Raw genomic sequence first — 27,476 nt, 5'->3', positions numbered from 1 at the left:
TCTCAGATATTTTTCTATTTCTCTTAAGTTCTCTTAGTTCTCTTTCCCTAAATTTCTCTATTTCTATTTCTCTATTTCTCTACTATTTCTCTAAAGTTTTCTTCAGCAATGTCAGTTACTCTGCTTTACTCCTTTATTGCTGACCTCAAAGAATGTTGCATACAAAGGTTCTGAGGTGGTCACTGTGCTTATAAACCCACTCACGGCTCACAGGAGAACTTATATAGTTGGGAAGAGAAGATGAAAAAGATGCAGAAAGGAGACAGGCTTTACTTACATGAAATTTTTGTCTAGGGCTACAACTAATAAGAAGAATCATGGATAAAATGTATCGAATCCAAGAAACCCAGACAACTGTTACTGCTAAAGATTATATTTCAATTGTTAAGATACTTTAAGGCATACAATTTTCTGTTGTTATTTGCTCTACTGACATTAACTCTTTCGGGTTCCTGGACCCAATTCCAATGTGGAATTCCAAGCAATTCTCAGACACTAGCAGGGTGTCCAAGAATTCAACACAATTCTGACACTGTCTACCTGAAGATAGCATCAGATTCCACAGGTTAAGGGCTCAGTCCTACAAGGTTATTCTCCACACCACCCCCACCTTCTCCTTGTGTGCTTGCTGTTCTTGGTCATGCCACTTTGAAGAATGAAGAGGTAGAACAGACAGAGTGGTGGACAGCAAAGCAAGGTTTTACTGAGTGATAGTAAAGTATATTGAGTGATAGAGTACAAAGCTCCCCAAAAGGGAGGAGACCCGAGAGTGTTGTCACTGTAGTTTCTAAGTCTAGGGGTTTTTATGAGCTTGTTGGTAGGCTGTTTTAATCTGATTAACCCTCCCTGTGCCTGTCATCCAATAAGGTTTTTGTCATCTATCATATGCGAAGAAGTGGAGGGCTCCTTTCAAGGTGATGTAATACCCTTTTAAGGTGGTTTCCTCTTAGGGTGGGGGCCCTCCTTGTCCCTGCCTGCCTTTCTTCCAACTATCTTCATCAACTTTAGACCCTGGTTGGAAACCCCAGGCTGTTACCTGTACTTCTGACCTATCAGCTATGGACTAGACGTTCCAGTGACCTCCTCCTTAGGTTCTTTTAATTTGCCAGAATGACACACAGAACTCAGGGAAACACATCTACCAGTTTGTTAAGGATATGAAAAAGGATATGAGTCAACAGCCAGATGGAGAGATACATAGGATGAAGTATGGGGAAAGGGAGAGGAGCGTCTATGACCTCTCCAGGTGCCTCCACCTCCCACCTGGAAGTTCTCCCAACCCTTTTTGGGGCATTTTGGGGTTTTATGGAAGCTTCATTTCACAGTCATGATTGACTAAGTCACTGGCAGTAGCTGATTCAACCTCCAGCTCCTCTCCCTTCCCTGGATGTCTGGAGCTGGGACTACAAGTTCCAAAACTTTAATCACATGGATGGTTCTCCTAGAAATCAGCTCCCTGTGCTTAGGTTACTTAAGAACTTTCCAAAAGTGATTCATTAACATAACAAAAGGCACCTTTATCACCTTTATCACAGGAAGTTCCAAAGGTTTTAGGAGCAATGAGCCAGAAACCATGGAAGAAAACCAAATACAGATGAGAAATACATTTTTGTCACCATTCATCTGAATGACCAAAATATATTATTTCTTACAAATCACAATATTGCATTTGCCTTAGATTTATGAGCTAATCTTAATTTTTACAGCTTTTCTAACTCCTGTATTGTATAAGGAATATTAAAAAAAAAAAAAAAGAGGGCTGCAATTGAGTTGTTTAAATTCTCAGTTTCCAAGGAAATTTTTAAGAGGGTAGCATTCAAGTCCATGCCCCAGGAACAGCTCAGAAGTCTCCCTTTCGGGGAAGCTCCACCCTATCTTCCATCAGTGAAACTTAAATTATATTAAATTAGAGTTTGCCCCAAATAAAAAAAGGCCCTACTCATTCTATAAGACAACTTAGATTTAATATAGTTATCTACAGGGCCATAATAAATAATATTTACTATGAATAATATAATAGGTATTGTGCAAATGCTATCGGACTGCTGATAAAACATATGAGAAAATTCTAGAGGACCTGGCTGCTCAGTTGGTAGAACATGAGACTCTCAATCTCAGGGTCATGAGTTCAAGTGTCACACTGGGCATAGAGCGTACTTAAAAAAGGAGAGAGACAAAGACATTTCTAGGGATGCTGAGATCCCCTGTTATTAATTGATTCTTAAAATTATGATGATGATTTAATCTTAAAGCTCTCATCTCTGATTTTATGAATGTACACAGAAGCAATTCAAATAAAAGTCTATTAAAATGTTTTAGCTCTTTCTAAAATATGTTGTAAAAATAAAGCTAATTTGGCCAAATAAACTATCACATACTGGGGAAATGTCATAATATTGAAAAGAGGAAGAATGGTTGGTGTTTTTAATGTGTCTCGTGTGTGTGTGTATAAAATCATGGTTGAGTAGAAAGGTGTTGATTGATTTACTTATATATTTACAAAAAAATATTTATGGAATGCTTACTCTGGGCCAAGAACTTTGCTGATGTTGTACCAGTGGATGACTCCATGGTTAGCAATTTTATTTTTATTGGTCCTAAAACATTGTCTCGTTTACCGGATGAAATTGGAAATTACTATTACAGAATATAAGAACTTCCTGCTAAGAAGCTTGCAATATAATTAGAAGACTTAATATACATGAAAGTGTTTTAAGGACATGCCAAAAACTTGAGAAAAATACCATTTTTCTTTTAATTTAAAATGCTATACTCCTCAAACACATGGCATATGTTTGAACAAATGATCAAAGATGGAAAAAATTCAAGAGGTCTCCATAAGTAGGTTATTTGTAAACAGAAGTTTGAAGAAATTAAATGACATTGCCTAAGCGTAAAAGGTGATGAAAATAAGCATATTTCCTACACCAGTTATGAATACTGGAATACAAAAGTCAGTCACAGGGACTGGTCAGTTGACTAGCTTGTCTGGAAAAAGGATTTGTGTTGGGAAATTGTAAGAATTGAAGTGAGATTGAGATGGGTCTGTACGGTGTTCTAGATGTTGAGCTGAGGAGTTTGGAATGAGTAAGAAAGTCAATTCAGACTTTTATGGAATTTTAGAGCAGGACATTCTTTTGCTTCAGAGAAAACTGACTTTAGTGAGAGTACATACTATTAATGGCCTTGCCACTTGGGATCAGAATCCAAGATTCCTGGTTGTCAACGTCTGTTAGTTTTCGTATACCCATATGAAATGAAGATCCATTTACTGGGAGCGAGAGAAACTGTAATGATCATTGGGAATACTTTGTTATGAAATTTCTACTTTAAATACTAAGATGAAAGCACCTCTGCCTCTTCCCTCTGCCTCACTGTATAGTCTCAGATTGCTGGTATGTGGGTCTGCGATATCATTTCTTCCACACAATAGGAGCAGAGTCACCACTGGGCAATTCAGGCTCCACTCCCTTCTGCCAAGGCCACTATGTCATCCAATCTCTGTCTCAGGGCAACTTCCTTCAAGGTCACCCAAAGATGGATGCCTCTCTAACCTGCTGCTAATCTCAGCCCAGTTATGTTGATGCTCTGTTGCTACAACTTGGGGTCTTCTCACTGTTATCACCCAGAAAATAATGGATGGAACCTTAGATGGAATTTATGGCTCCTGTTCTATTTTAAGGAGAAGAGTGTGACTCCTTTTAAGGGGAATCCATTTGATTTAACTACTCAACCATTTCTCTGAGTGCCTGTCAGCTGGAGGAGGAGGATGGGGTAGTACAGTTAGAATCAGTTTCAACATTTCTTTCTTCCTTCTCTAAGAATTTTTAAGACTGTTCTTTATAAGTCATGGTTTGGGAAGCTAGCTCAGCCTCTGCTACAGATTCACAAGTTCACTCTTCCAGTCCTGAATCTTATATTTTCAGGGAGCGATGAAATGCAGTCATCGTGTAGACTCTCCATAGTACCAGGCAAGGGACCACATATGTCCTCCAGAAAGGATGATGGCTAAAAAGGAGGAGTGGAAGGTACCATTTGCGCAATTCTCTATAACCAAGAGGGACACTGTCCCAAGTACACAACTTCTCTCCTCAGTGCATCTTGTTCCCAAAGACAGATAGCCACTTCTAGGGATGTCAAGTCTCTCTAGGCAGTTTCATATGTATTAAATTTCAGGGTTGGAAAACTTTAGAACATTGATAAACTTCACATTATTATATATCTTGGTTTTCCAAATAGACTTGAAAAACCAGTGTCATTCAGAATGGCTATTTCTGTGGCCTCAGCCAACCTTCCTGTGTGGACTGAATGCCAGTCTCTGAAAAGATATGTTTGAGTCCTACTCAGTCCTTGTGAATGTAACCTTATTTGGAAAAAGAGTCTTTGAAGATGTAATTAAGATCAGGAGCTCCAGATTCGATCACTCAGGTTTAACCAGGTAGATCCTAAATCAGATGGCTATCTTATAAGAGGAAAATAGGGATGCCTGGGTGGCTCAGTTGGTTAAGCAGCTGCCTTTGGCTCAGGTCATGATCCCGGTGTCCTGGGATCGAGTCCCATATCGGGCTCCTTGCTCCGCAGGGAGCCTGCTTCTCCCTCTGCCACTCTGTCTGCCTGTGCGCTCTTGCTCTCTCTCTGACAAATAAATAAATAAAATATATATATATATTTTTTAAAGAGGAAAATAGAGACCGCAGAGAAGAAACAGAATATGTGAAGGTGCAGGCAGAGACTGGAGTTAGGCAGCTATACTCCAAGGAGCACCAATGATGACCTACAGCCAAAAGCTATGGAGGCAAAAAAGGATTCTCCTTAGAGCCTTCAGAAGGAGCACTGTCCTGCCAACACCTTGATTTTGAACTTTGGCTTTCAGACTGTGAGAAAATAAAATTCTGCTGGTTCAAGTCACTGTTTGTGGAGGTATGTTATAGCAGTCGTAGGAAATGAGCACACTAGCCAATGGCAATGTAAAGCAGGCTGGCAGGGACTGCTGTATGCCTCTCTGGCCCAGGTCTCAGCTAGCCTGGCCCTGAAGATAGCAAAACCGAAGGTCACTTGAAACCTTGCAGCCACACCCCTTCCTCCACCATTCTTGGTTTCCCCTCAAAATACAATCTCCTTCGTTTCTTCCATACTTTAATCCTCGATGGATTGCACTGCTTCTTGCTTCACCATGCTTCCATTTCTCCGCTTCCTCCAAACAGGACTGACTACATAATTTGAGGGAACCACTGAAAATGGAAGTGTGGGGTCATTTTAAAATGAATTTCAAGACAAGAACAGAAGAGCCAAGCATGGGGCCTTCTTAAAAGTAGAACCCTGTGCTACTACACAGGTTGCAAGCTCACAAGGCCAGCTCTGCCTCCTAAATTTATCCACTCTGACTTGGCAGAGTCTTTGATCAAGGCTGATAAATCCCACTACCTTCATAACTTATTCACACTAAGCTTTATCCATTTTCTTGCTTCATGTGAAAAATCAGCTTTCTTCTGAGAATAGTTTCCCATACGTCTTCCCTCAGTATAAAATACTTATAATTTTAACCCTCCCAGACATGGGAGGAGCATTGGCATCCTTCTAGCTCCCTAGTATTGCTTTTGAACAGTGTACCACCTCTTATACCAGCCCTCGATCTGTTTAGCCTCTTGCTTCCCTGTATGTGTACCTTCTGCTCCAACTCTGTACTGTCATTCACTCAGTTCCAGATCATTCCATCACATTCATGGGAACCATTGGTATCTGCCTCACTCCTTCTCTGCCATGGCTTCTGATATCATCACTGTGGGTGGCTGCAGTGTCCATGCGGATGGCCTTTTCAGCATCTCAGTCTCCAATTTCTTGATCTTCACTCTATGTCAGCTCACCTCACCCACTTTTCTTCCATAAACCATGTCATCACTTTCAAGAAAATTATCCCACCTTGACTACGATTTATTTTTCTCTCTCCTTCATTTGATTCACCTGTAGTTCCTTGACTTCTTTTTCTCTCCTTATTTATGTCTTCACCTATTCTCCTATGTCATACTACATTAATCTCATACCTCTATACTTCAACTACTTCTTAGTAAAGGCAGACAAGTTTTCTCCTTGTTTTTTCATCAGATCACTTGGTAAAACCCCAAAGTTGATTAGACTTCCTGTATTTAGAGTCATATATTTTATACAAATTCACACAATGGTGTGCAACTACTACTTTCAACAATTCCTTGACTCAGAAGTATTTCTTTGGGCTTATGGTCATCTTCGCTCCACCATTCCTAGCAACAGCTGCTACAAATCTTTAGGCTATCTACCTGATTGCATCATCTCTCTTACTTGCCTAATAGAAGTGAGATACTACCAAAAACCTTCAATCCACTATAAGTAGACAATAGTATTCTATAAATAGCATTTTCTTAAGTCATTATTTTGTCTTAATTGAAGGAAATGAGATTACATTTTTTCATTTAAAAACTGCTTTTAAGCACTTGTTTTGTACAGGTACTATTCTAGCTACTAAAGATACAGTGTTCATGGAACACACATTCAAGTGTTCCTGATTATTTCAAATACATAATTTAAAAGTATAATGAAGACTAATGATCTTATCAAATTTAACCAAAAATATAGGTCTTACAAGACAAATTTTGTGAATATAAGGAATACAGTTGCAGATCATAAAAATCCAATTATGGTAGTATAACTCACAAATCTAAACATTTTAGTATCATTGTCTATTAAAATAATTAAGACTCAGAAAAATTTCCTTCAGTAATAATATTTAGAATATCTTTGTTATATAAATGTATTTGATAATGTCAAATGGTAAATTTTTAAGTTACACTAAAAATATAAATAACTCAATCTCTCTAATCAATATTTGTATGACCACACAAATAACTATGTTTTAGAAAATAAAACATACAGGTCGGCTTTTAGAAAAATCACAAGCTTTATTAACAGAGTGTAGGTTTATAAAAAAGTCAATCAACCTTTTTTTTTTTTTTTTTTTTTTTTAGGTGGAGAGAAGGAGCGGGTAGGGAGAGCAAGAGAATCTTAAGCAGGCTCCATGCCCAGTGCAGAGCCTAAAGCGGGGGCTTCACCTGGGTCTCAGTCTCACAATCCTGAGATCATGGCCTGAGCCAAAATCAAGAGTTGGACACTTAACTGACTGAGCCACCCAGGTGCCCCAAAAGTTGATTAACCTTAAAGGCAGAAACATTTGCAATCTTGTTAGCTATTTCACTTCATTCAAACCTTATCTCACCTTGCTGGGCTTCAGTTTATTAGGTGAAAATGGCAAGCAATGATTATTACTACATTGTGGAGGTAGAAATATTAAATAATTTAAAGGACCTGATTATATCACCATTAGTAGGTATCTTAAATGAATTACTTCCCTGATTATATTTTCATATCTCACATAGCCTTTGCCTAAAAAGGGAATTTAGAAGTAGTCAGTAATGAAGTGGCAGGTATCACTTGGGTGGGAAGCCAGAGCACAGTACCAATGAGCACGATGGTATTAAGATTTTGAGCACTAAAAATGACTTTCAGGAAAGCAGAGGTGATCTCAGGACTTCAGTGAAGATAAACCACCTTCTCAGGAAGCAGAGAATTGTACCTTAATTTTAATTTTTCAGCAGTATTGTCATCCATTTAATATGGATTTTAAAAGACACAACGAAACCCTAATAATAAGGTCCTCATTTTCCTTGGTGAGAATCTTTGGATGAAACTGGATATGCATTGTTATGTTTTACTTTGTCCAAAAGTGGTCCGCATTGTATATTGCTTCCCAGTCTGTTAAAATAATCTTCTAATAAACACGAAGACCCAAATTCCGGGTGCAGATAAGAAAACTATGCACATTCCTACCTTCTCCAAACAGCCATGATTAGATCAAAAGGCAACCTTATGACACTTGGAGCACAAACCCTCCGGGCGCGCACAGATGGGTCAACCGACAAGTCACAGCGTCTGGGAAGCGAGAGAGAAGCGAAATTCCCGCACTTACATCAAGCGAATTCTTAACAGAACCTGAAACAGTCACCCAGGGGAACTGAGAGTGGCAGGCGGGGAGGACATCGGTCCTGTGACGATCCCCGACGATCAGGTGTCTGTTAACGTGCACGCAGGACAGCCAACAAAGAGCCTCGGTTGCGCTTGCCCTAGAGCCCCACGTCGCCCGGGACTGTACGGCAAATGGACACCACGGAGGGTATGGGGGCGGGGGCTCACTCCGCGCTGGGGGCGGGTCCCGGCGGCCGCTCCCTCCGCCCCTAGAGTAGCTGCCACCTCCTGGCAGCGCCCCAGCTCAGCAGCTCAGACGCGGCCGCATCCCCGTGGACTGTGGAGGCGGCAGCGAGCTCGAGCCAGCGTCCCTGCTCCCGGCCACAGCGAGGCTGGGCGATCCCGAGCGCGAGGACACCTGGCCCAGGAGCGGCGGGAAGCTCTGCGCGGCGCTGGTACGTACCAGGTGGAGGAGTAGCGGGAGTGAGTGTGGCCGGTGCCTGGGAGGAGGGAGAGGACTTGGGGAGTCGGGGGCGACTGAGTGAGAGAAGATGTGGTAAGTGCAACTTTTCCGTTTGCCGCTCAGTCTGCTCTAGCACCGGGGGATTCAAAGCAGGTGCCCCGTTTGCTGGAGCGACCGCAACATTACTACGCAAACTAAGGCACCTTTAGAGTGGAAGGGGGCGCTTAGGTCAACAGGGGTAACCAGGGAGGTCTGGTACCTGCCTTTTGCTGGCTCTGCTCTGAAGGTGGACATTAGTGACCTCCTGTCATTAGTTGTCGAGTCCTTAGTCTCTCTCGCCCGCAAAGCCACGTCGTTTTCCTTGGGCTACGTGTTCCAAGCTTGCGGCCACCGGATCGGCAGGGACTCGAGCCTTAACCGGCTCTGCCAGCGTCCAGCTCTGCCAGCGTCCAGCTCTGCCAGCGTCCAGCTCTGTGGCTTTAGCCAACTTGCCTCACTCCCCTAGTCTCCGTTCATTCCTTGACAAAACGTGGTGCTGGTTAGACCAGATGAGCCTGAGGGTCCCCTACGGCTACTGGGATTTCCCCGAGCCTAGGACCCCTGCCCAGGAGGAACACGAGTGTAAAGTCGTCTCAGGGGTTTAGGAGATGGAGGGCGTGGGACCTGGTTGCTGCTGCTGCAACCCCTTTAGGGAAGCACCTAGATGTATCTTCTGGGCAAGAGGGCCTGGCTGCCGCTGCCGGTACCCTCCTGAGTGAGGCTGAGACCGAGAAGCCAGTACCGTCTTCTTAGAACTCATCCCAGGAAGCTCAACGGAACTCGGTTCCTTTGGAAAGCGCTTGGCATGAGCCAGACAAACGGGAAACACATTAAAAAAAAAAAAAAAAAACCAACAAAAAAAACCCCAACAATAACAACCCCAAAGCAAAAAAGACACCCCCCCCCCACCGCCCCAAACCAAGCAGGTATTATTTTCGTCAGAGTCTGTAGCACTGGAAAGTGGAGTTTTCAAGGCAGGATACCGAAAAAGAAGTGGATATAAATTAATACGAGCACTGCATCTCTCTTTGTGTACACGTAGATTCAAAATCCATTTCTCCACTCCTCTCCAAGATGCCTTTCTTCATATTGACATTGCTACACATTAAAAAAAAAATCCTTCTAGGGATTTAGTATTTAGAAAGTGCAGAATTTGGATTATTAAAATGAGATGTGATGATCACATAGCTCACAGAAAGTAGTGAAATGGAGTAGATAGATTCTGGATCAAGGTTGGTTAGACCAGCATTTTGAAAACCTTTTTTGTTTCCTGCTAGTACGATCCATACTGGTCAATGCCTCTCTGTTGAAACTATCTCAAGAGTTTATTTTCTAAAAAGATGTTCTGGAAGATAAAATGATTGAATTTTGAAGCAAAGTATGATTTTGGGAGGGGGAGATGTCTTTAGCAATCGACTTTAGTGTTTTCTTTGCCACATCTTTCTATAGCAAAAAACCAAAGGCTAATATAATACTTTATGCAGGATATTTAAAAATGTGTTGCATTTTATTTGTGTTAAACAAATTTTCTCCTCTTTAGTCAATTTTAAACTAGAAATTTAGATCTTTAGAAATTTACGCCTTTCAGTGATTTTTAAGGAAGTTACCAAGTTGTAAAAACATCACCACAATTCAATTTTAGAAAATTTTCATCACCCCCAAGAGATCCCTCATGTCCATTTATAGTTACTCTCTGTTCTCATACCCAGCTTCAGGCAACCACTAATCTCTTTTCAGTCTTATAGGTTTACCTTTTCTGGACATTTCATATAAATGGAGTCATACGCAATACCTGGTCTTTTGTTTCTGGCCTCTTTCTCTTAGCATATGTTTTTGAGATTCATCTATGTTGTAGCATATAGCAGTCTTTCATTCCTTTTTATTTAATAGTTTCCTATTGTATGGATATACCACATTCTATATGTTCTTCAGTGAGTGCTCATTTGGATTGTTTTCAGTCTGAGGCTATTAGGAATCATGACGCTAAGGACATTTACATTCAAATCTTAGTGGAAATGTTTTCATTTCTCTTGGGTAGATAGCCTTGGAATTGCTGGGTTATATGATAAACTTATGTATAACTTTGAAAGAGCATTATAGAATGGTATTTATATAGAAGTTATATATTTATGAAGTGTAGAAAATTCTGGAGAAGTAAGTGTTTCTGACTGGATCATATATGATTTGATAGACATGTAGACAGAGGGTTAGAAGAGGAAACACTTTGTTTCCTTTCAAATTTAGAGCTTAAATAATTTTGAAAAAGAACTAGTATTTCTTAGAAATAAGCTATTTTAATGATAGTTGTTTTGGAGCAGTTTAAGATTTATAGCAAAATTGAAAGAAAAGTATAGAGATTTCCTATATATTCTGAGCCCCCAGACATGCATAGCTTTCCCTGTTATCAAAATCTCCCACAAGACTGGTACATTTGTCACAGTGGATGAACCTACATCGACACATTGTAATCATTCAAAATCCATAGTTTACTTTAGAGTTCATTCTTGCACATTCTGTGGGTTTGGACAAATATGTAATGACAGGCATCCATCATTATATCATACAGGGTATTTTCATTGCTCTAAAAATCCTCTGTTTTCTGCCTATTCATACCTCTCCCCAATTTTTTTTTAATGCTTAATGAGTGTGAATCAGGCCTAATGAAGACTAAATTTCCTTTAGTGTCCATTGAAAATGAAAAAGAAAGCAATTTGAAAATTGTGTTTTAAAAGTTGATGAGACTCAGACCTGAATGGCTTGGTAGTAAATTCAGTGGTTTTCCATTCCTTCAATACAAGATTTTAATTGAGTTAAAAAATCATTTATTTCCAAATATTAAAAAAATAAACTATAAATCCTGTAATAAAATAAGCTTCCTTAGCCATGATGCCACAGAAATCTTTTAAATAATTAAACATATTCTATTCTTAGATATAGCGATCTAAGGCCCATGATTGATTTGTGAAAGGTACAAAAATCATGTGTTAAGAATTAACTAAATATAATCAAATAATTTAAACCATTTATTATTAATTATTTAATCATGCATTATTAAATTCTTATTTAATTAAATAATTAATATCATGCATAATTAAATAATTAAATTCATGTATTAAGAACAAATCTAGGATTCCTGTATTCCTGTTTTAAAACTTCTGCCATTGGGGAGTCTGGGTGGTGTTGGTTAAGTGTCCAACTCTTGGTTTCAGCTCAGGTCATGGTCTCAGGGTCGTGAGATCCAGCCCCTCATCAGGCTCTGCGCTCAGTGCAGAGTCTGTTTAAGACTCTCTCTCCCTCTTCTTCTGCTCACCTCCCAAACAAAACAAAACAAAACAAAACTTCTGCCATTAGTACAGTGCTCTTCTGAATCTTGTGGGTCTCAGAAATTTTCATATTAGTATGCTGTATGTACTTTTTATAAGTCATTATCATTTAGTGACATTACATAAAAAGAACATACTCAGAAAATCAGAAGTGGTTATTATTATTTTTTATTTTTATTGGAAATACAATTGATTTTGAGAAATCAAATAATCTACTTTTCACTGAAGTAAGATAAACTATTTTAGCTCTCAAAGGCAAAGGCAGTGTTATGCCCAGGAATTGTATGTTCTGGACTTTATAAGTCAGGGCAGATTTGTGTCCTTCAGTCACTCCTATTTTTAAAATATGATGGCATCCAAGAGTTGGGATGTCTAGTTAGAAAAGAAGTTCAGAGCTGTCTAAATAAGAATAAAATAATTTGGATTTGTATATATTCATTTTACAGGAGGAGGTAATCTCACCTGGGATCCTGGATCAGTTAGAGTAGGATTTCTCAGACTGCAAAGAGGGTCAGGGATATAGAGACACTTAAAGATTATGTAGTCTCGGGCCAAGACAGCTTGAACACTTGTTATAAGCCTTTATAGGGAAAATAAGTGGAACTAAATTTTTTTCTTCTACCTCTTAAACTCGTTCTTTCCATAGACCCTACTTCTTGCTAAGCCCTAATATCTATCATGTTGATGAAAAAGAACCCCCATTTTGGAATATGGAAATCATCATGGTTAAGGCTTTCATTTTTGAAAGGGTGAAATAAAGGAGGAAACTGAGGTCCAATGTGATAGTTTCAGGAATAAAACCATGGAAGACAGGGAAGAGTTAAACAGTCTTCCCAAACATGTGTTTTCTTAAATGACTATATCATTCTTTACTTCTGGACTTCTAGACTAATCTTTATGCACTGTGCTAATATGTCTCAAAATAAAACAATATAGGGTGCCTGGGTGGCTCAGTTGGTTAAGCAACTGCCTTCAGCTTGGGTCATGATCCTGGAGTCCCAGAATCAAGTCCTGCATTGGAATCCCTACTCAGTGGGGAGTCTGCTTCTCCCTCTGACCCTCTCCCCTCTCATGTTCTCTCTCTCTCTCTCTCTCTCATTCTCTCTCAAATAAATAAATAAAATCTTAAAAAAAGAGAAAACTATATATATAGTTTTTTATGTATATATATAGACAATTGTCTATAAATATATATATTTATATATAAATACAAATATGTATATAAATATATATATATAAATATTTAAATTGTTTTTGAGAGAGAGAGAGGAAACAAGTATGAAAGAGGGAGGGGCAAAGGGAAAGGGAGAGAGAATCTTAAGCAGGCTCCATGCTCAGCACAGAGCCTGATGTGGGGCTTGATCTTTCAACCCTGTGATCATGACCTGAGCTGAAATCAAGATGCTTGATTTCAGTGGGATGCTTAACCCACTGAGCCACCCAGGTACCCCGAAAACAGTATCTTAAAAATCAGCGTGTGTATGTGCACACGCACTTGTGCACACATAACTAAGGATGGCTTACAACTCATGCAATTGTATTAGTTTGTTATGTTTGTTTATTTAAAAAACGAGAATAAGGGTGCCTGGGTGGCTCAGTGGGTTAAGCTGCTGCCTTCGGCTCAGGTCATGATCTCAGGGTCCTGGGATCGAGTCCCGCATCGGGCTCTCTGCTCGTCAGGGAGCCTGCTTCCTCCTCTCTCTCTGCCTGCCTCTCTGCCTGCTTGTGATCTTTCTCTGTCAAATAAATAAATAAAATCTTAAAAAACGAGAATAAGTGCTTCTCTCATGGAGTCTCTGGAGCCAGATACACTGAAATTTCAAAACATTGAAATAAACCTCTCTTGTCTGCCTTTCCTAAAGAAGCCTTGAAATCTAATAAAAAGCTAGATTGTAGAGATGATGAATTTTTTCACATTCTAAAGGTTTATAAAGGGCCCATCAAGCCAAAAGAAGATGTTATAAAGTCCAAGGCTTCCACAGAAACCACTCTGCCTTTTAGTTCCTACATCTCTGGAAAAGGATATCTGTCATAGTTGTGTTCATTGCAGTAAGAGAGAAGTAACAAAAATAAAAAGCAACTCTACATTTTCTAATATGCCGTGAAACTGTGTATTTGTATCTATAGATACTCTTCAAGCTCTGAGGAGGCTGAATTTGAGGGGATTGTAGTAGCCCAAACAAGAGATGCTAAAGAGTAAGTCAGGGATTAGGGATAAAGAATTAGAGATGCACAGGAGTACCTGAAGTCTAGAAATATTAGAGGCTGAAAATGATCAGGCTTGATAAGTGGTAGATGAAATTAGAGGGAGGTGGGAGTAAATTAAAGAGTGTTTCTCAGAGTCTTGACTTGAGTTTTGAAGCTATACAAGAATGAGGGCAGATTTGACAGTTTTACTGGGTTGGATAATGTCTCCTTAAAATTCACGTACTTCTCGATCCTCAGAATGTGACCTTATTTGGAAAGGTCATTGCAGTTGTAATTGGCTAAGATGAGGTCATCCCGGAGTGGGATGGACCCTTAACCCAATATGACTGCTGGCCTGATAAGAAAAGACTCAGAGACAGAGACACGTAGAGGAAGACAAGCACAGGACAGTGGAGGCAGAGATTGGAGTTATGTAGCTGCAAGGGCTTTGCCAGCCATCACCAGAAGCCAGGACAGAGTCATGGAACAGATCCTCCTTCTGAGTCCCCCAAGAAGGAACCAACCCTGCTGACACCTTGATTTTGGATTGCAGACCTTCCAAGCTGTATGGGAGTTTGTAAATTCATCTTGTTTTAAGGCACTTAAACCAAGTGACAGTTGGTTATGGCAGCCCTAGGAAACTAATATAGTGGGTATGGGGGAAGAGGATGAGTAAAAGAGGAATCAGAGATAAAGATGCCCAAGAGGCTGTTCTTTAGGAAGCGTACTTTTAGCTGGCATTACGTCCAGGAGGTAAATATAATAATGAGGCCTCTCATGGCAAGCACGTGGAATGAGAAAGGAAATGGGAGAAAATGGAAGCCTGGGAAGTAAGTTCTTCTGGGAGCCCAAAAAGAGAAGCTGGAAAGGGCACTGTCATAGCAACACAGGTATGTAGAGCATCAAAATGTGTGACATAATCAATAGGTCATAGTCACAGGATGAACCAGTAGGAGAAGGCCTGAAAGGATATTTTATTTGACAAGTAGAAAGGCTGTATGATTGGGAGGTGGAAGCCAGATTTTATTGGGTAAGAAATGGAAAGTAAGGGAATGGGGTTATCCAGTATTAAGTACTCATCCTAGGATTATAGCCAAAAGATAAGAGAAAAAGATGGGTGGGTAGTGGGGGTCAGGACATAGGGTCAAATTAATTTTTAGTTACTGTTTCAAGGAGAACCTTGGTTCTCTCTTTAGATACCATGAAGACGTGATTAGTATGGGAGAGGCTGAAGGTACAGAAAAGATAATTCATGAAGCTGATTTCCAAAAGAGTTAATGGGATTACAAAAGTAGAGGTCTTCAACATAATATTTTTCGATTAGTAACACAAGTTTGAAATTTTTCTAAGGGACCATGATTATTTTTTCTTTCAGTGGAAATGATTGATAATGATAATGGAATGAAAGCTTCTTCTTTTAAAAAAATTATTAATTTTAGAGAGAGAGAGAGAGGGAGAGCACAGTGGGGAGGGCAGAGGAAGAGGAAGCGTCTTAAACGGAATCTGTTCTGAGTGCGGAGCCCCAGGCAGGCTTAATCTCAAGACCCAGAGATCACAACCTGAGGCAAAACCAGGACTTGAAAACAACCAACCTTGATTACCCAACTTCACCACCCAGTTGCCTGGGGGAAATGGAAATTTATATTTACTGAGCAACATACCAGGCCCAGGCTAGGTGGTTTCACAAATTTTATTTATTCTCCAACCTGTGGAGTTGGCCTTATGGCCCTATTTTCTAAGTAAGCAGGTGAAAACATCTATTCAAAGACATTTAATAGAAAGTGGCAGAGTTCAGATAAAAAGCCAGGTTTGATTGGTGCCTAAATTCACAGCCTACCATTCTAACTCGAAATACTCCACTAATTAATTCATACTGAACATTCTTTTTTAAAAAACATTTACTTATTCATTAACACATTATTCACTTTACATTTTCCTAAATTAGCCATCTGTGAGGGTTTTTTTTTTTTAATTGTTGTTGTTGTTTTAATGAAAGCTCTACACCCAATGTGGGGCTCAAACTCATGACCCCAAGATCAAGAGTCGTGTGTGCCAGCCAGGCACACCCCCCCCTTTTTTTCTTTTCCTTTTTCTTTCTTTCTTTCTTTCTTTTTTTTTTTTTTTTTAAGATTTTACTTATTTATTTGACAGAGATCAGAAATAGGCAGAGAGGGAGGCAGAGAGAAAGGAAGGGAAGCAGGCTCGCCGCTGAGCAGAGAGCCTGATGTGGGGCTTGATCGCAGCACCCTGGGATCATGACCTGAGCTGAAGGCAAAGGCTTTAACCCACTGAGCCACCCAGGCACCCCGTGTAGGACATGGTTACAAAAAAGCAATGTGATAACTTGGGCAGTCCATCCACTGTATCCTGACATAGTCAAAGTCCTGTACCACTGAACCAGGTTTGGTCTACTCCAGGTTATTTCAGGTTTTCTATTCATTTGTACCATATGGATTTGACAGTGAAGAAATGAGACCAGTCTACAACACGGGGGTTGCAATTTTTTTTTATTTGTTTGCCTCAGGGAAGAGTGGAAGCAGGTTTTCAGGAGGAAGTGAGACATATTTTCCTCACAGGGTAGCTCCCTGAAATGTTTGTGGAATTTTGCCAAAAAATATTAAGGCTCAGGTAAAACCCAGCATAAGCTGTTCCAACTCTGAGGATTCCATGTTTTGGGTTCTAGTTTAAATTCTTTGAAAAGACATATAAACCTTTCAGTTTTAACTGCAAAATGAGGGAAACAAAGCACTTTTTTCCTCATAGATGTTTATTTTTACCAATTTAAATAAGTACCCTATTTTATCCCAATTTGTTGAAAGCTTTTTATATTACTTATCAGTAATTAGTTTTGGTTTTAATAGCCAATGGGTTCAGTTCTTCACTTTGCTGATTTTATCTCAATATGATCCACTTGAAATATGGATTAATGAAATAAGGATTTTGTATAACAACAACAGTTTATGCTTTATCTGAAAACATTTCAAATTATCTTACAAAAAAATTGTTGGGGAGACTGGGTGGCTCAGCGGTTAAGCGTCTGCCTTTGGCTCAGGTCATGATCTCAGGGTCCTAGGATAGAGCCCCACATTGGGCTCCCTGCTCAGTGGGGAGCCTCCTTTTCCCTCTCCCAATCCCCTTGCTTGTGTTCCCTCTCTCACTGTGTCTCTCTTTGTCAAATAAATAAAAATCTTTAAAAGAAAAAAAAAAGATTGTTAAAGGTTTACATTATTTGTTAACTTCTTTCAGATATTTTTATCATAAGGCCATAATGTAATTAAGAATATTTAAAGATTTTTAAATTTCAATTTTAACATTCAATACTAATTATCTTCCAGTCTTGGTACATTTATAAGATTATGTTTTTATAATCCTATTGCAAAATTTTAAAAAACTGGCATTTTTCCTTATGCAAAGTGACCCATGAAGTAGTTTTTGGCTAGGTGAACTTTTAGGTATGAAACATAATTTTCCAGTTTACCAAATGGGTACATTCTAATTTTGCTCCATCCTGTGGTAATCATTGATTTGAGAAATGAGAGAACAAAGGAAAAACATAATCCATTAAAATACATTGCTTTAAATATTAGCAATGTTCAAATGTAGATTTCAGTTTTTCCAAGAATAATATGTGCTTACTATTGTAAATTCTTCACCAAAAATCTCAGATTCTTACTCTCATCTTTTTTGTCAATGATACCTCATTACATTATAATGAATTATTGTACATGTTATTTCCAGACCAGGTAATGTTTGCCACTTAAAATACTCAGTTTTAAACTTTAAAATTTTTGGGTGCCTGGGTGGCTCAGTGAGTTAAGCCGCTGCCTTCGGCTCAGGTCATGATCTCAGGGTCCTGGGATCGAGTCCCGCATTGGGTTCTCTGCTCGGCAGGGAGCCTGCTTCCCTCTCTCTCTCTCTCTCTCTCTGCCTGCCTCTCTGCAACTTGTGATCTCTCTCTCTCACTGTCAAATAAATAAATAAATAAAATCTTAAACTTTAAAATTTTTAAAATGTTTTTGAGGCAATATACATTGCAGTAAAAATCAAGAAATTTCAGAACTGTATTAAGAAGAAAATAGGCTCTCTATATATTTCCACCATGAACTATAAGATCCTTTGCACATATGTAGCTTTAAAAAACCAAAACTGATGTAAAAGATACCATATCTCTCACTTAATATATCATCTCATATATGTTTCCTAGACAATAAATTATATTTTTAATGGCTGCATTGTGTTCTGTTACATTTTTAACTAATCTTGGTAAATATGCAGAATGTCTCCAAGTTTCATTTTATTAACAGTGTCATAGTAAATAACTGTGTTCATAATTTTTACACACTTCACATACCTGTTTGATTAATTCCTTTGAATCAATTTCTTGACATAGAATTGGTAGGTCATAACATTTTCACTTTTTTAAAGACTTCTGATACATTTTGCATAATTTCTTTTCAGAGGGCCTATAAGATTTATACTCAAAATAACATTTTTACTAATATACACATACTGTTTGAAAAATTTAGAATTTAGAAATCAGTGGGAAAAAATAGCTCATATTTGTATTTCTTTGGTCAAATTTCTTTGACTATTTTTAGTTAATATGTTTATTGGATGTTTTGGTTTAATTTTTCTGAGCTACTTTTTTATATTCTTTGCCTACCTTTAATCCTTTTTTATTTTATATATATTTTATATAGCTTTTTATTGATAAGTATATTAACTCCTTCTGTGTTTGTTACACTGCAATTTTTATTTTTATTTATTTTTAAGATTTTATTTATTTATTTGACAGAGAGATACACATGGAGAGAGGGAACACAAGCAGGGGGACTGGGAGAGGGAGAAGCAGGCTTCCCACTGAGCAGGGAGCCAAATGCAGGGCTTGATTCCAGGACACTGGGATCATGACCTGAACTGAAAGCTGATGCTTAACCCACTGAGCCACCCAGGTGCCTGCATTTTTTTTATTAATTATTTTTATTAACACTTAATATATTATTTGCCCCAGGGGTAGGTACAGGTCTGTGAATCGTCATACTTTTTTTTTTTTTAATATTTTATTTATTTAACAGACAGAAATCACAACTAGGCAGAGAGACAGGCAGAGAGAGAGGAGGAAGCAGGCTCCCTGCAGGGCAGAGAGCCCGATGTGGGGCTCGATCCCAGGACCCCGGGATCATGACCTGAACCGAAGGCAGAGGCTTTAACCCACTGAGCCACCCAGGCGCCCCACGTGAATCGTCATACTTACACACTTCACAGGACTCACCATATCACACGCCCTCCCCAATGTCCATAACCCAACCACCCTCTCCACACCTCCCTCCCCCAGCAACCCTCAGTTTGTTTTGTGAGATTAATAGTCTCTTATGGTTTGTGTCTGTCCCGATCCCATGTTATTTCATTTTTTTCTTTCCCTACCCCTCAAACCCTCCACTCTGCCTCTCAAATTCCTCATATCAGGGAGTTCATATGATAATTGACTTTCTCTGATTGACTTATTACACAGCAATTTTTAAATTTATTTATTTATTTATTTATTTTTTGCCATTACTCATTTAGGGAACATTGCTTTATAGAATACTTAACTTACATTTTATAGATGTCAAAGCTATCCATTTCTTTTATAGTTTTTTATTTTGTTAAGCTTGAGAAGAACCTTCCCACTTATAAAATATTCACCTACTTTTTTTGGTAGGACTTATAATTTTTTTAATTTAAATTTTAATCCTTTGGAAATTATTTTAGTAGGCATTGAACGAGGGGATCTACCTTTATTATTTTATTATTTTATTTTATTATTTTTAATGATTAGTCTTGTCTTAAATCCATTTGTTCTATAACTGATTCCTTCTCCACTGATTTGAATCTGATCCCATGCCTCCTCATACTTGTACCTCCTGGAGCCCACATTCCTCACAGCTGTCCTGACTATCCTGTAGTCCCAGGCTTTCCACTCATATGCTTTTTGGGCCACTGTTCCTGCACATGACTGCGGGCTCTTTGATTGCCTCCCTGAGCTGCCTTGATCCACATCTGTCACTCACCACCTCACCCCAGAAGGGAAAAGAATTCCACTCCCTACATCATAATTGCTAGCTCTTCTTAAATTTCCATATTACCAGTTTTGGAACATAGAATTTTTTTTAGCCTTGGAAAACAGATAATTTTCTAATGCTTCAAATCTATGTTTTCATCTTTTGTCTACTCATTTTTTTCTTGAAGCTTTATTATGCTTTGTGCCATCTCTCCTTGACCTGATCTTTGCTTTTTGTTCTTCAAAACCATTCGCTCATGCTCTCTGGAACACCTGTTCAATCACAATAAACTTCTCTTTACTTCCACTTTTTTCCCTAGCTGTGAAACTTGGTATCTTCCTTTGTCTGAGCTCTTTCTGTTGGAGACTGTTTAATATTTCATAGTTCACAAATCTCAAGGCAAGAGAGGTAGGTCACATGCCCTCCATATATCCATATTCCACCTCTAAATCATTATTTCTCCACTTTCTCTGACTCACCCCAATTTCTTTGAGCCATCTTGCTGTGCTGCCCTCTATCATTACTCACTCCTATCATCTACTTACTACTTGAACAAAACCTTCCTTCACTGAACTCTCTAGTGACTGGTGTCTAGTCATCTCTTCCCAGCCTTCTTCTGTCCTCAATCTGGGTGGCTTCATATCTACATCTAACATGACTTCTCAGTTTTTGATCTCTACAACTCAAGCAGTAATCTTTACTATTTCTCACCCAACCATTTCTGTGGCCACACCCTGGACTTTTTATTATATGAAATTATTCCTTCCTACAACTTCAAATTCAGAAACTCTCTAGGCATAGCACTCTCTATTCTTTTTCTTTTTTCTTTTTTTTTTTTTTTTAACACCAATCCAAAGATTCACACCTACACTTGTCCTGTGGGTTCATTAGGATGGCTGATTCTTTGACCCATCTATTTTCACTCTCCATACTCTTACTGCCTGGAGTAAGATGTTTCAAAATGGATTCCATGATGTTCCCATCAGCACAAGTCAGCGAAGAACCCAAGAACTCTGTTTGGTTCTGGCTCGTCCCTTACTAGCTTCTCCCCTACAACTACAGCACCTTCACACCCTCATCTGTTTTGAGTCCTTCACGACTTAATGTCCCCATATCTTCTTGTTTATGCAAATTACTGGAGGGATCCATATACTCCCAAAGAACATGAGCAACTTTCCTGGCTTTTCTGGGCCTGAGAGGTTTCCCAGGATGTTATCTATGTAGAGAACGTCCTTGACTTAAAGAGTCTACACGTTTGAAATTTTTGAAATCCCTTAGTTTCTTTTTATGTGTCTCCTGTCTTCATCTTCATACTCTGCTTAGTGACCAAAGAGCTATCAAGAGCTCCTGGCCTAAATTCTCAGGTTCAGATTCAAAGAGAAAAAGTATTTTTACCTAGTATCTTTGGCACCAGTCCTAAGATGGACAAACTTGCATCATGAACCCACTCTGTAAACATTTGCTGGGTTGGAAAAATGTAATAAGCCTTTTGGGACAGGTTCAAGTCACGTACCACTTCTGAACTAATCCCTGTGGCTAGGTGCATCTAGAGATCAGATTTGTAAGATCTGAGTCTCAACCTTATTCTTGGAAACCACTTTATTCTTGGAAATTTACGTGGAGTAAATATAGGAGGGAAGACTTCTCAAAGTGGAAATGGATGTTGAGAAGATGAAATTTTTACTATCCGTTAAAGTGGTGACACACAAGTTAAAGCAGAAGCGCAAATGGGTGCTCGTTAAACTTGTACGACTGTCTTGTGGATAAAGACTGTGAATGTTATTAGTGCATAGATTTTGTGACATTTACTTAGCAGCATTTTTAATATCTTGATTCTTGACCCTATTCTTTGTAGTTAAGTTACAAAAGAATTAAGCTTTGTATAAATAAGTTTTGTTTGTTGTAATCCCCTTTAGTCATCATTACTGGATTTTATTTTAAATTCTATTAAAATAATATTTTGAAGATAAATAATACATAAGGGAATCCTTCTTTACACAAATAGTTTTGCAGCTAACATTTAAGAAGACATTAACAAGGGGCGCCTGGGTGGCTCAGTGGTTTAGGCCTCTGCCTTCAGCTCAGGTCGTGATCTCAGGGTCCTGGGATCGAGCCTCACATCGGGCTCTCTGCTCAGCGGGGAGCCTGCTTCCCCCTCTCTCTCTGCCTGCCTCTGTGCCTGCTTGTGATCTCTGTCGAATAAATGAAGACCTTAAAAAAAAAAAAAGACATTAACAAGAAAACATGTTGATGCATGATTTGGAAGATAGCAATAGAAATTATAACTAAACTAAAAATTAAAAAGCTTGATTGTGAGACCAACTCAGATCTTAATTAGTCATGTGACTCTGAAGAAGTCTCTATCTTTTCAGATTTCAGGTTTTTGTCAATTTGATTATACTAATATGAATAATAGAATTTAAGTTCTTCATTATAAAATCAGCACATTGGAAAAAGTACCTGAATTATTCTATTAGAGTCTATAATTCCATATCTTAATGCTACATGCACCCATTCATTTTCAGGTTCATTTCTCTAGATGGTTATGGATGTCCTTCTTTAAAGCTTTTAATCGGGTGCCTGACTGGCTCAGTTGGTGGAACGTATGATTCTCAATCTTGGGGTCTTGAGTCAGATCCCCACATTAGGTGTGGAGATTACTTAAAAATGGAAGTAAATAAAGTGGGCTAGTACTTAAAAAAAAAAAAAAAAGCTCTTGGGTGCCTGGGTGACTTCAGGTCAGGTCATGATCCCAGGGTCCTGAAATGGAGCCCCGAGTCAGGGTCCCTGCTCTGCGGGGAACCTGCTTCTCCTCCTCCCTCTGCTGCTCCCCTGCTTGTGCTCTCTCTCTGTCAAATAAATAAATAAAATCTTTAAATAAAATAAAATAAATAATAATAGAAAAAGCTTTTAATGAATTTTGGAACTCATCACGTGCATCTCTGATATGAATACTTAACTAAATTCAAATAAACAAGTATCTATTAAAAAGCACCCTCTTGGATTCAGTTACTTGAGGTTAATGATATAGTACGTACAAGAAAGAGTGAGATTCCATCCTTTCTTTTTTTTTAAAGATTTTATTTATCTCTTTGGCAGAGAGAGAGATAACAAGTAGACAGAGGGGCAGGCAGAGAGAGAGGGGGAAGTAGGCTCCCCACTGAGCAGAGAAGCCCGATGTGGGGCTTGATCTCAGGACCCTGGGATCATGACCTGAGCCAAAGGCAGAGGCTTTAAACCACTGAGCCACCGCCCCAAGAGACTCCATCCTTTCTAAAGACACTTAGAAATATCTGTTTCGAGAAGGCAGGGTGAGATAATATACACAACTTTCCTGCAGGGCAGACAGTAGTAAAGACCACAAAAGAACTAAAAAGTGCTGTGGGGTTTCAAAGAAGAGAAAGATAAACTTTGAGGTTAATCAGAAAGACTTTCTAGAACATACAGTAATTGGGATGGTCTTTGAAGGACTGATGGAATTTCAATGAATAGGCGAGACATCCCTGATTGAGAAAACAGCATGAACAAAGTTACAAATACAGAAAAGAGTGGGGCAGATTTACGTATTTAGGGACTGGGAGAAGATAAGGGTGGAAAGATACATTGGAGCTGTAGTGATGAATCTTAAATGCTGGCATGAAGACTTTGGACTTAAATCTTTAGTTAATTTGCATTCTCACAAGTTTTTGAGTCTTTTTTGAGAGCGGGTCATATAATCAATGCTGCATTCTGAGTCAAAAATAATTATTTTGACAGTTTTTTAGATGAGGGTAAATACAGGAGTGGTGTACATTTTTTTAAAAGAAATCCGATAGAGAAAAAATGGTTATTAGTAGAATTGGTTCAAAAAATACTAAAGGATTCTGTTTTATGGCCAGTTCAATATGAACTGATACTGTCAAGTGGCTCTCCAACAAAAGTAGTATATTTTTAAGTTGGATTAATAGCAGTGTCTTATCCAGAACAAAGGAAGTCGTAGCCCAACTCTGTTCTGCCGTGGTCAAATTGTTCTCCCTCTTTTCCGCCAAAAAATTCCCAGAAATCTAGAGGCATAACTCAAATTGCTCCATAGAAAAGGGCAGTTTCCCTGAAATTTTGTACTTACCTGACAAGTAAGTATTGATTTTGCATTCTACTTAATAATGTGTTTATTTTATTTTAATATGTAAATATGCTTTAATATATAGACTATCAAGTAAGACTCCTTTGTTATGCAAAATTTATCACGTGGTTGTGAGTATTTTCTGACACACAGTCAAATGCTTCCAAGAATACAAGTTTCCTAGTTTGAGAAGTGCACAGCCTTAGCAGTGTGTGGACCCCACAAGCTCTTAATAGACTAACAATTCATAGGCTCACAGTGCAGATTTCCATTAATTAGGGTTTATGTTGCATGCGTTATGGGTTAACCTAGACAGTGATGTTACTGCTAGTATTAAAGTCTTTGGCAATATGGTTGCATAATCATATATGCGAACTTGTTATAGAAAAATCCTAAAAGCATTGTTATATTTGAAAATGGAGGGCTGTATGTCTAGCTCCTGAGGTGGCGAGATAAGAGGTTGAGCGACTTTGAGATACTAGCTTTGTTGTGACATTTGTGGGCTTTTGTGTTTTGTTTGGTCATGTTCCTATCTTTAAAATTAGTGCTTTGCAGAACACATGTTGAGTAAATAAAGTTTTATGAATTATTATTTAGGAAATTTAAAAATTAGAATAACTTTTCCTTGCTTTTTATTTGGCCTTTAGCTAGTTAATTTCTTTTATACCCTCTTCTCTATTTTAGTTACACCAAGATTTCTGTGAAAAAATTTTAAAATTTATTTACCGAGAGAGGGAGATGTGCACACATGTGAGTGGGGGGAGGGGCAGAGGGAGACGGAGAGGAAGAGAGTGAATCTCCAGCAGACTCCCTGCTGAGCATGGAGCCCAACACTGGGCTCAATTTCAGAACCCTGAGATCATGACCTGACCCATAATCAAGAGTTGGACACTTACCCGACTGAGCCACCCAGGTGCCCCTCTGTGAAAACCATTTTAAGAGTTACTAATTTGAATGGGAAGTTTCCTTCCCAGAGACTAGCTCCAGACCAGCTTTTAGCGATTTAGTTGCCAGACCATGTAGTTCCCTTGACTTTCATGTTATTTTAATTACAACAGAATGGGCACAAACAATCTGGTTATTTTAGCCATAATACTGGATGGACTGTATCAATTCAGAGATATCTGCTAATTTGCCCTCAATGATTCATCATAGTTTATGGAGAAGAAGACCAGCCCCAAAGTCAGGAGATTAGTTTATTTTTGTTTCTTAGTAAATTGTTCAGTTAAGAGGTTAAAAATGTCCAGTCCTTATATATTTTACCATTTAGCCTGGTTGCACAATTTTCTTATCATTATTAAACTATAGTATAAACTCATTTTTAATGCTAAGGAATATGCTAGGCACTGAGGAAACCAGGCTGAATAGAATAAGGCTCTAGCCTTTGAACAACATGGGGTTAATGTTAAGTAGGGAAATAACTGTGAAACAGTATGACCAATGCCATCATGGTTGTATGAATCAGGAATAAAGATGCTCAGAGGTGGTTATGAGAAATTCTAAAATCAGAGACAATTTCTCAGATGTTATTGTTACATCTTGACAGATAACCCGCAGTTTGCCAGGCAAAGGGGAATGTGTCCTGGGAAGAAAAAAGAGACTTAAAATGCGTGATGTTGTTTAGGGAACTATAATTAAATCTCATTGTGGACTGAGCAGATGTGGCTGGAAGTTAGATGGAAAGTAGACTCAGAAGTGCCTTACAAATCCTGCTAAATAGCTTGGACTTGACTGATGGTTTTAAATGGGCACAGTAGCAGAATCCTATTTGTATCTATGGTGTACTGGCTAGAAGACCATGTCTCTTGGAGCACCTACCTCTTCCTCACCATAGAGATCTAAGGGACAGTAAAGAAGATTGGGCGAGGCTGTACTCATGCACTGATGTGTAAGTTTTTAGATTGATTAGGCCTTTGTCCTAAGAGGTAGGTTGGATGTAGATGGAAAAATATGACAATTTAGATTTGTTGAGTGTAAAAGGAGATATTGAAATTGAAGATGTAAATGTGGGTTTAACTATTAGAATTGAAGGTCTTTCCTAGAAACTGCTGTACTTAGAGTTATGTGTTGAAATATCTTAGGAACAGGCTTGGAAAATTCTGTTTTTCCCATTTTTTGGTCTGTTAACAGACGATATCTAAATAGCAAAATTCTTTGAAATTATGAAAGCTTTGAAAGCCATATTTTAAATGTGATTGAAAAAAGAATGACCTCCTTTATGCGTGTGTGCGCTTTTTTAAATAGACTTTTTTGGCCACAGATTTTGGCTCTGATGCGTTAGTTTTCTGTCAGTTTCTCTAAAGATCCAGGGATAGAGTTTAAATTAAGGATACATTCCAGAGTACCCTTCAGGGGAGGAACTAACTGTGCTCTGATTTTTCTTTAGTGACAGTCGGAGAGCATTCTGAGAAATGTGTATGGATTATGTAATTAGTCATTTAGGGCCCTTGGCCTACTGTTAACCTGGCCCTCTTGAGAAGCCGTGCTCTGGGAGCAGCTGAGTCAGACTCAGCGCTGCTGTTGCCTAGCAGTCCCCGAGGAGCAGTCATAAGGGGTTGTTGCCAGGCAACCAGGGGGCCATGGTGGTGGATCATCCCCCACGGAGTATTACAGTAGTGGGCCCACCCCCATGGACAAAGCAGTACAGTCTGGCAGGGGTCCAAGCCTCCCTGAGAGGCACAAGGGTTGTTAGCAGTAAGTATTTGACCTTAGAATCAAAGATGATAACTTATGTTCTACGAACATGCAAGCAATTTATGGAATTATTGATGTAAATTTAATTAAACATGACCTGGGAGCAAGTCAGGTAGCTGTCGCAGCTAGAGTTCCCATTTCAAATACTTGCTTCCCAGTTTTTTTCTCCTTCAGGCTTAGTTGCAAGGGAAGGTTTCTGGGTAATAGAAAAGTAATTTTTCTTTATGCCTCATAAAGGCATAACTCATAACTTTCCCTATTAAAATTATTTAGCCAAAGTAAATATTCACATTTGAGAGAAATCAGCAAGCTAACTCTGGTCTGGTCAAGTCAGAAGATAATTCACCAGGCCCACATCTTATTTTATTTTTACTATTTAACACGGTGCATAAATGACTCTTCAGGAGAGTTGATAAAATGTCAGAACTCATCAGCTTTCATAAGAAGGCTGAGTTCTGCTTTTAAGATTTAAAGTTGCCTTTGTTGAGCGCTGGCTTCTCCTGAAGATCCAAGCACGTATTTTGGAGGCCAAAATTGAGCTCTTTAAATCGCTTGGAATAGCACACAGTTGCATCAAAGGCTAAAGTGTGAAGCAGAGGAACATGCGGCTGTCAGATTTAAGAAATAATTAACAC

General features: G+C 38.8%; 1 protein-coding gene across 4 annotated transcripts in view; it reads left to right on the top strand.

The window, feature by feature from the left end:
* Nucleotides 1–7,972: 7,972 nt before the first annotated feature.
* Nucleotides 7,973–27,476, top strand: part of PKIB (cAMP-dependent protein kinase inhibitor beta) — a 108,523-nt gene continuing 89,019 nt past the window's right edge. For 2 of the 4 annotated variants that reach the window (XM_046004220.1, XM_046004218.1), the window contains exon 1: nucleotides 7,979–8,447. The gene's annotated coding sequence lies outside the window, so the exon portion shown is untranslated. Of the gene's footprint in view, nucleotides 8,448–27,476 lie in introns of all 4 variants that reach the window. The other 2 variants (XM_046004221.1, XM_046004219.1) reach the window with 2 other exon arrangements.

Source organism: Meles meles, chromosome 5 (genome assembly GCF_922984935.1).
Source record: "Meles meles chromosome 5, mMelMel3.1 paternal haplotype, whole genome shotgun sequence".
NCBI classification, from domain to species: domain Eukaryota; kingdom Metazoa; phylum Chordata; class Mammalia; order Carnivora; family Mustelidae; genus Meles; species Meles meles.
Note: the sequence above shows the minus strand (reverse complement) of the source record. Positions and strands in the feature narration are given on the sequence as shown.